A 10,346-nucleotide genomic window follows, 5' to 3' on the forward strand; every position below is an offset into this window, starting at 1 on the left:
GACAGCGGACCTATATTCTTTTGTGTGTCAAAAAATCGTAACGTGCAACATGTATCCCATAATTATAAAATTTACTATATATTTGATGTTCCTGAGTCACTCAACTTGCTAAGAAACGAACTGATGAAAAATCGTATTTATTTCCCAGACAGGGAACAGGCTGGATTGTGCGCTTCTTGGGATGATATTCAAAATGTTTTCAATTTGGAAAAATCCAAAAGTTGCCGTATTGCTTACAAGCTCACTTTAGCACATATCAAACCTCAGGTTTTTGAAAAAGTGACAGTCAGGTTTGCTGCACAAGTGTTCAGCAGATCTGTAGCGGTAGCGATTCAACACAATATAGGACCAGGCAAGTTGCCGAATGAAGCTATAGGAACAGCTATCTTTGCCCGCCGATTGAATGATCTGTTTGATATTTTAAATTCTTCCCCGAAAAGTTCTTATGAAACTTCCTGTAAGTACAAAAAGAGATTTTCAGGTGAAAGTTATCAAACTGATTGTCTACGAGGTTTCTCACAAATGTTAAATTATGTACGTTTAGTTAACAAAGCTAATAAAGATGTGACTCCACTAGTTAGATGCTTAAATGATTTTAAAACGACAATAAAGTCAGTTTTATTTTTATCAGCATATCTTAAAACTAAAGGATTTCCTTACTTTTACACTCGAAGGCTAAATACAGACGTGCTAAAAGAGTTTTTTAACACATTGAGGAAAAACCCAGGCCATTGTCGAGTGCCGACACCTAGAGAGGTTTATGTGGAATTTAAAAAAAACTTTCTCAAAGCAGCGATAGATACCCAGAGAATCAATATCGCTGGTGAAATCAACATCTTACTTTCGGCAATAGACGATGTTTATAAGAAAGTACTATTAAAAAAAGATGTCATACAATTTAAACCAAATCAAATCGTAGAATTAAAAGAGGAACATAACAAGTTGCTAGAAATTAGATCAGAAGAGGATATTGTATCAAATCAAAGCGAAGAATCAGAATCAGAAAAAGAAGAAGAGAGTGAATTTTTAGAAATCAAGTCAAGGCGAAGCAGAGAAGACGAAGAAGAAAATGTATATATAGAAATCAAATTAGAACAAAGCGAAGTTGAAGAAATTGAATTACCAGAAAATGATACAAATCAAAGCAAAGATGAAGAAAACGAATTTTCAGAAACTAAAACAAACCAAAGCAAAGAAGAGGAATGTGATTTCACAGAATGTAAAACAATTCCAATTAAAAAAGAAGATAACGAATTGCAAGCATTAAACGATGAAATAGAAAATATTTTGAAAGACAAACTAGGTGAACAGACGACGACTAGTACCTATTCATCCATTAAATTAGAGAAATTAGAGGAAGATTAATTCTTTTTGTAAAAGTTGCAAGTTTGAATTATATAATTATTAAAATAATAATAATATCGTCGTTTACTGACAAAAATGTGTGTTTTGTAATCCAAACAAACGTAGTCTTGTCAACGGGAAGTACCTTACAGGTTTTCTTGACAGACACGACAGACGGACAGACAGACAAACAACAAAGTGTTCCTAGAAGGGTTCCGTTTTCCTCTTTGAGGTACGGAACCCTAAAAATACGGCTGTAGTACGGAACCCTCGGTACGCGTGTCTGACTCGCACTTGGGCGGTTTTTTCCTGAATGAATCCAATCTGAAAAACGATCGAGGTTACTTCTTCAGTCAAGCGACCGCAACCTTGCACTTCCACCTTGGTTTTTACCGTAATCCTAAAGTATATAATCTTGAAGTGTTGCAATTTAGGGCATAGTCGGAGATCATCTCATCTGACGTTGTCTTCCAGCTTCCAATCTACCGAAAGCAATATGCCTGCTCCTGAACCGTGTAAAGGTAAGTCTTTTTTACCCATGCATTTTTCTCAATATGTGTATTTGTTTGTATGTCCGTTCCTCTGTCCGTTTGTAACTACTTAACGGCTCAACCGATTTTGATAAATGGTAGGTTTTCTTAAAAAAAACTTAAAATTCAAAATGGCAGGTATTATGTGCAGACCGAAAAAGATGCAGCTCTAATATAATACCTGAGACTTCATGTATCGAAATCTTTGTAGAAATATTCCGAGTTATTCTAAAAGTACATAAAATAATTAAAACCCAACTGCGATCGTCTTAATAAACGCTGAAATATTACTGTAAAATTGTTTTTATATCGCTTGGTATATTTTAATGTTACATTTACATACATGAGCTCAGAATTTTTTCCTCTTTCATTTGGCATCTCACTCGATAAAATAATACAATTTTTTTTGATCTAACATCCGTTAGGTCATTTTTTTCGTATAAAATATAGCCTATGTCACCCGGGCCTTTACAACGAATCAATTGACACCTCATTCATCAAAATCGGTCCAGTAGTTTATGCGCTACGGTGGAACACATAGACTATGGATACAAACATACATACATACATAGACTGCTAAAATCATAACCCTTCCTTTTGGCTTTGCCGCAGTTGGGTAAAAAGTAAACACAGTCATATTTTTTTTGCAGATACCTGCAAGGATTCTGACTGCAAAGATGATTGCAGCACCGACAACTGTGGGGATTGCTGCGACACCAGCAGCAGCGGTTTGTATTTATCTATATCTTCTTTTACGTATGAAAACTAACTAAATAAACTAAACTAGCTTAACTAAAAGCTAAATTAATGATGGCAATGATTGCAAAACGAAGAATCGTATTTTCCAATGAACAAATGCCTTCCATTATAACTTCAACTTTGAAGATATTACCAATCGCAGACATGAGAAGTGATAATAATTATCCGCACGAACCGTCTAATCTGTGTCAACCGTCTAAAATGTTCATATAAAATGTTAATGTAAAAATGTTATATGATTAATTTATCCGTGCTCAGTAGTGAGCCGCTAGGATCGATAGGATCATGGTGACGATGACGTGGCCCTCGCTCAGCGTTTAATTTATTTCTTTCACTTACAGGAGAAGGTGGTGGATGCTGTTAATTTGGACTCCAGTTGTTTGACTTGCTGACATGAACATTCCAATGTGTTCAATATATTTATTTTGATTTTATGCTTGAGAATAAATCTTTGGTGCTCTTATTTTTTCTTTTTATTTATTAGATTGTACCTTACTTTTTTACCTGTTTAGTTAAACAGCCATTGAAAAACTGGATCGTAATCATACAGGCAATACATTAATTTTATACAAATCTAAAAAGGATGAAACGATAAGAAAATTATTTCAAAATACTCTGCTTTATGTTGGAGGCTTTATTAAAATGATTTAAGTATACCTATCATGTATTCACAAGTGTAAATTAAAAATATATAACACCCCCGACAAGTGAAGTTACTGTAACTAGAAAAGAGCTGATAACTTTCAAACGGCTGAACCGATTTTCTTGGATTATAGCTAAGAACACTCTCAATCAAGCCACCTTTCAAACAAAAAAAAAACTAAATTAAAATCGGTTCACTAGTTTAGGAGCTACGATGCCACAGACAGATACACACGTCAAACTTATAACACCCCTCTTTTTGGGTCGGGGGTTAATAAATTAAACAGAAATCGGTAAACAAACTCACATGAAACACTTGCGTGAGAGTAACGGTTACAGAAAATCTATTGTTTCATGCAATGAGATGACATGATAGATTTTTTATTTATTTATTTTTTATTTATATTTATTAAACTTATACAATATACAGACAAAAGTATGAATATCTCATGCCCTTTGCCTTTGAGGAGTTAGAATTTGTACGGTGAGGAAATGATATCATGCGCTCGAGTGCAACAGGAAGATCTTCCGTGTTGTGCCCGGGTATCCAGCTGCTCCACTCATTGTAACATGGAACTTGCAAGAGTTCATGAAATCGTTGATCTTACTTGTACCTAACGATATTAATTATTATGTATTATAACTTTAATAAAGTAATTTTTATTAATATAATAAATAGAGAGCAAACGAGTGGATCACCTGATGTTAAGTGATTACCGCCGAATATGTTGCAGCACCAGAGGAACCGCTGATACAAATAATAATTGTATCAGAATATTAGCCCTTCACTGCAATCTCACCTGGTGACAAGTGAGATGCAGTTAAGATGGAAGCGGGCTAACCTAGAAGGGGTTATTATTCAGCCCATACCCCTTTGGTTTCTAAACGGCAAGTAAGTAACCTTAATATAATATGACGCTTAAATTATGCCAAATGGCTTGATCCACTAAGTCATTTGGCGGGTTAGGGAAATGGTAGTTTCCCTGAAGCATAAGATGAGAAAAGAAGAAACCCGCAAGACAAGGTGAAGTGTTAGTGTGCAGCTTGTACTACCCGATAAAAGACGCCCTTAGAAGCACGTCCTTAGCGACCCGATGATCAAGTCATGACCGACAATGCACGCTATCTTGTGGGGCAACACAACATCCATCCCAACGTGCCGTGGTCCGAGCCTCACAAGGGGCTCTCCTCTCCAATTATTTATTCGAGCCCTAGGGCTCACCACCAGGCGAATTTCCACACTCGCCACCCCATCCAAAGGCGCTGTAGCGGCCAACAGGGCCTACGCAAACGCATCATACTTAATGCAAAAAAGTGGTCGGATGAGAGAGACAGGATAGTGTAGTGGCGCTGACTAGGGAAGATGATCTACGTTCGATTCGTACGATCTACGAAGCATTGTTGAATGAATGAATGAATATACTTTTATTATACACCACAAAATTAGTACCGAAAAAACACATAGGTACAAATCAAAACAAAATATAGGCAGGCACTAGGCACTGGGTAGGTATTGATTGTTGTATTTACAATGATGATTGGCTTGCGAGCCGATACTAAGAATGTACTAAATTGTGGTAATGAGGCCATTGACACTCGTTGATGAGAGGCGAGAACAGCAGGACTTTTCAAATATGTTCCAAAGAGCGATGTTCCATGTGGCACAGCAGTTGCAAAGGAGTATCGTTCGCAGGCAGCCGACCGTCAGCTGTGAGTAGAGATTATATACCTACCTACCACTACGAACCCAAACACCGCCGCCGGTGCACTCTGGCCAAGTGTGTCTCAGACTGTATAAGTAGGTATGTGTCGCAGCGAAATAGCATCAGCCGTTAGTTATCCAACTACCTTAGTGATATGGCTAATGCCCGGGAGATGTTAAAACGACTCAATTAGACTATCTATGGGGAGCTAAAGGGCACACGAATATTTATGTTCTAACCTAACCAAACTTTAGATTTTGGCACCCTTCTTCTTCCTCCGGGATTTTACGATTACATCGAATGTGGTTCAGAACGAAATCTGAGTACCAAAGTCTAAAGTAAGGTTAAATTACATTCATGTGTCCGGTCGCAGTCGTTTTAACATCTCCCGGGCGTTAGCCATATCACTAAGGGAGTTGGCGAACTAACAACTTACGAGTAGGTACCTATGTCATTTCTCTGCTCTGCGACATATATTCGAAATCGTACCTACTAGATACTTTTTTTTTTTTTTTTTTTTCTTCGGGGGAGGAAAAAATCCCTACGGACTTCTGCCTGCTGGCAGGGTGTGTCCGACTTGCACGGACTAAAATAACCTCCCCATGTCTGCCAAGGTGAGCACGGAACTGCGTCGCATTACATCATGCTGACCTCCTAGATCTCTATCCTCTTCTTTTCTTCTTTTTCTTTCTCTTCCCTTCGCATCATGGTAGCTCTCAGCATTTGGCTATATCTTAGCCAGGCGTCTTCGCTCGACAGCATGCGCGCCATAAGGTTTTGGGCATTCACGTCCTCCGCGTCTGTCGATCGAAGCGCTTTTGCCCTTAGGTCGGCACTACCTGGGCATTCGAAGATTGCGTGTCTCGGGGTGTCCTCCTCTCCGCAAAAGTAGCAGCCTTCGCTTGGTGCTTTCCCGATTGCAAAGAGGTAGGTGTTGAACACCCCGTGACCGCTGAGCGCTTGTGTCAGCCAGCGATCTACTTCCCCATGCTTCCTAGTGTGCCATTTTTTCAGGTCGGTGATGAGTTCTCTGGTCCAGCTCCCTTTTCCTGCTCCCGACCATTCGTTTGCCCACTCCTTCAAGGTGTCCTCTCGCACTTCTAAAAGTGTTTGCTCCTTGCTATCGAACAGCTTAGCGCGTTCGCTTACCAGTTTCGCTATAGGGATAAGCCCAGCTATCACCAGCACGGCTTCAGTGGAGACTGTTCGATATGCTCCACAAATACCTATAGCTAGTCGTCTTTGGACTCCTTCCAATTTCTTCTTATACAGTTCCACCTTCATAGCTTCCCTGAATATTGGTGCCCCGTAAAGAAGTCCCCGTTGCCCGTTTGGCATCAGTAGCCCACTCCATACCTACTAGATACTAGCTACCTTGCCTAATCAAGGGCAAACCAGTCATGAATGAAAAAGAGTTATGTTTTCTTTGCACCGGTTTACCAATTTTCCGCATGAAATGAGCCGATGATCTTCTCGGAAGACCTTGAGGCCATGCATTTCCCGTGTTTTTAGCTGAAAGGCCTTCGTCTTATTATATTTAAAACTAAAAATTAATTTTCACGGCATCACTCCATTCCGGTCACTGTTCTCTCGAACTACGATGGCTGACGTTTGTGGAATTGCTCCTTCGAAAGGTACCTATTTGTTTTTACCCGACTACGGGGTAGGATTATGATTTTAGTAGTCTATGTATGTATGTATCTATGTATATATCTATGTATGTATGTTTGTATCAGATTCTGTTTGCACCACCGTAGCGCCTAAATTACTGGGTCGATTTTGATCAATGAAGTGTAAACACAGAGTGGGTGTAAATTAAGTCGTTATTATGGCCCTAGTCCATTATTTTCTGGACTGAACTGTGAAAAGCCAGTACACTGAGAGAGACATGCAAACAGACAGACACACTTTCACATTTATAATATTAGTAGATACCTATGGATTATAGTCATAGTCATAGTCATAGTCATTTATTCTTGATAATATACATTATACGTCAATCCAATAATTCAAATTATTTTTATAATAAAATGTCACAATATTTTTTCTTATAAATATAGAATAAAATACAATAATAAATATTAATAATCAATTTTGTCTTCAATCTTTCTAAGTAAGATATATTATACTTATTTATGATTATTTTATAATTTACATTTTGCAGATTTCCAACAACCTGTAAAACTTATCTGTCCACTTGACTGCGAAGAATGCAAGAAGCTCTGCCCACCGGACTGCGAATGCAAAATACCCAAAACAGCCTCTAAGACCAATATATTTAGGCTACTCTTGAATGCTGCCGGAATCCTCTTTGCCATATTTGCTACCTATATGTTGGTCAGTACAGATTCAACCCTGTATTTAGTATTCTGGGTCAGTTATTCTGTTCTTAGGAGGGTGATGGGCAGATCTAGACCTAAGGTTAAGACTGAATAAATTAAAAGTATAATAATGTTAATGGGAGTGAATAAGTTAGCTAAATACTCATTTAATTTATTTTATATCTAAGAACACTCTTATGTGATAAAAAATTGCAATAAATATAGACTGGTTTATGTAAATGACGACATGAGCGTTGTTTATTTAAAATGACAAGTGTAAATTAAAAATTTATAACACCCCCGACAAGTGAAGGTTACAGTAACTAGAAAAGAGCTGATAACTTGCAAACGGTTGTAAAAACTAAATTAAAATCGGTTCATTAGTTTAGGAGCTACGATGCCACAGACAGATACACAGATACACACGTCAAACTTATAACACCCCTCTTTTTGGGTCGGGGGTTAAAAATAGCAATAGGTAGGTAACTACTAACCTTTATAATATACACGCAATATTTTCAATTTCAATTAAGTATACCTACCTTAGTTAAGTAGGTATTAACTTTTTTTGGTACAGCTACTTACATAAAGATTGTACAACAATAATTTATTGTATTATTTTTATTTACTTAAGTAATTTATTTTAGTTTCTAAATCAATAAAATCAATATTATTTTTTGTTACGATATTTTACTTATAAATATGTTACGTAATGTTATAACTTAAGTACTAAAGCCGCGTTTACATTATGCAAGTGACGTGCGTGCAGCTTGACTAGAGGAAATGCAAATCTACAAGATGCATGAAAGTAGTTTTTAACCCCCGACCCAAAAAGAGGGGTGTTATAAGTTTGACGTGTGTATCTGTGTATCTGTGTGTCTGTGTATCTGTGTATCTGTGTATCTGTCTGTGGCATCGTAGCGCCTAAACGAATGAACCGATTTTAATTTACTTTTTTTGTTTGAAAGGTGGCTTGATCGAGAGTGTTCTTAGCTATAATCCAAAAAAATTGGTTCAGCCGTTTAAGAGTTATCAGCTCTTTTCTAGAAGGTTAGATAACCGTTAGGTTCATAATATTATGTCAATTGAAAAATGTTAAGCTGTCAAGATGGACGTTGCCTTAAATACATAATTATTTATTTCAAAATGATGTTTTGGAAAACTCAGATACTTTAGATAGTAGGCGCGGAATAGTCCAAGAAAATCAGTTCAGCCATTTGAAAGTTATCAGGTCTTAATCGGTCTTTTCTAGTTACTGTAACCTCACTTGTCGGGGGTGTTATAAATTTTTAATTTACACTTGTGAACTCGTAAAGGCGCGATTCCATTGGGCAAGTTACTTGTATGCAAGTTGCAAATTGCATGCAACTTGAACAAACCTGCATACAAGCTATGACTTGCATGAGGTACCTATAGTTTGAACTTGTATATTCAAATGACGCACAAATTGAATGCGCAATGTCATTTGCACGTTTCGAATTGCAATTGAACTCAATTGTTGAAAATCTTCACTTGTATGCAATCAATACCTGCATGCACTTTGCACACTCTCGAAAACATGTTTCCAATGCAAGCAACTAATAGGCTTTGACGTCATACTTGCATGCAAGATTTGCCTATGGGATCGCACCTTAAGCAAAAAGCACAAAATGTCGCTTGAATGCAAGTGTCATGCATGTGATAAGCAAACTGGCGCAACCACCTTACCTTTCCACTTCTCAAACTCCATGTAACTTGCATCTTACGTGCAAGCCACTTGCACAGTGGAAACGTAGGTTAATGAAAGTACCTGTTTCCTTTATTATGTTCATGTGTGTATTTTTATGAGAAAGAAAATAAATGTTGTTATCTACTGATGGAAAAGATGCGGTTTTGAGATGCATGGCTGACAATGCGTATCACGAAAGACTACAATTAACATTTTACGAATGCATACCTTCTGTTATTATTGGTCACAGCTTACAAACTATTTTATAAATCGTTGTTTTCAACAACTAATTTAGTCTACGAGCTAGAGACCTGTGACACGCGGAAAACCAGACTGACAGACAGAGTCACATTAACAGGGCTCCGTTTTTAGTTTTTATCCTTTGAGTATGAAACCCTAAAAAGCACAGCTCGCAAGTGTAAATTAAAAATTTATAACACCCCGGACAAGTGAAGGTTACAGTTACTAGAAAATAGCTGATAACTTTCAATGGCTGAACCGATTTTCTTCTAGCTAAGAACACTCTCGATCAAGCCACCTTTCAAACAAATAAAATCGGTTCATTAGTTTAGGAGCTACGATGCCATAGACAGATACACAGATACACACGTCAAACTTCTTCTTCTTCTCTCTGGGCTGGTTTCCGCACTTAAACGTTTCCGTCTGTTGTGCGTACACGTCAAACTTATAACACCCCTCTTTTTGGGTCGGGGGTTAAGTATGCACACCCTGGACCATAGGTAAAGCCACCACTGATTGAGAGTTCTGTAGTGATACGATGCTGATATTTCAGGAGTTACAGTATGGTTTCCGTAGTGTAGCGGTTATCACGTGTGCTTCACACGCACAAGGTCCCCGGTTCGATCCCGGGCGGAAACATTTTTTTATATGAGTAAATTAGATAAATTCCGCTTATTACCATCCGATTGAGTTGAAACTTCGTATCACTAGAAAATTAGCTAGTGAAAAAAAATTTTCAAGGTTTATTATTATATTATACCACTTAAAAGTCTGTTTTTCTTTCTTATTCTCCTATTCTTAAGGTTGCCTGGTAGAGCTGCCTTTTGTAACCTCCTTCTGTCTGTGTTTTTTTTTGTTCTTTTACTGTAATCCTTCTTGTGTTGGTAAAAATAAAGAGTATACATAATAATAATAAATACGTGCCTAATGAGAACCTCTTCCTTTTTGGTAATCAGGAAATAAATCAATTTGCCTTATTTATTCCTCAGTTATTAGATTATTAACCCTCGACCCAAAAATAGGGGTGTTATAAGTTTGACGTGTATATCTGTCTGTGGCATGGTAGCTCCTAAACTAATGAACCGATTTTAATTTCGTT

At 37.5% G+C, this 10,346-nt stretch overlaps 1 non-coding gene across 1 annotated transcript; it reads left to right on the forward strand.

Annotated features, from left to right (window-relative positions):
* Positions 1–9,813: 9,813 nt before the first annotated feature.
* On the forward strand, positions 9,814–9,886 carry Trnav-cac. Its single transcript has one exon. It is a non-coding gene; the product is annotated as a tRNA-Val (tRNA).
* Positions 9,887–10,346: the final 460 nt, after the last annotated feature.

This window comes from Maniola jurtina, chromosome 21, assembly GCF_905333055.1.
Source record: "Maniola jurtina chromosome 21, ilManJurt1.1, whole genome shotgun sequence".
Taxonomy (NCBI): Eukaryota; Metazoa; Arthropoda; class Insecta; order Lepidoptera; family Nymphalidae; genus Maniola; species Maniola jurtina.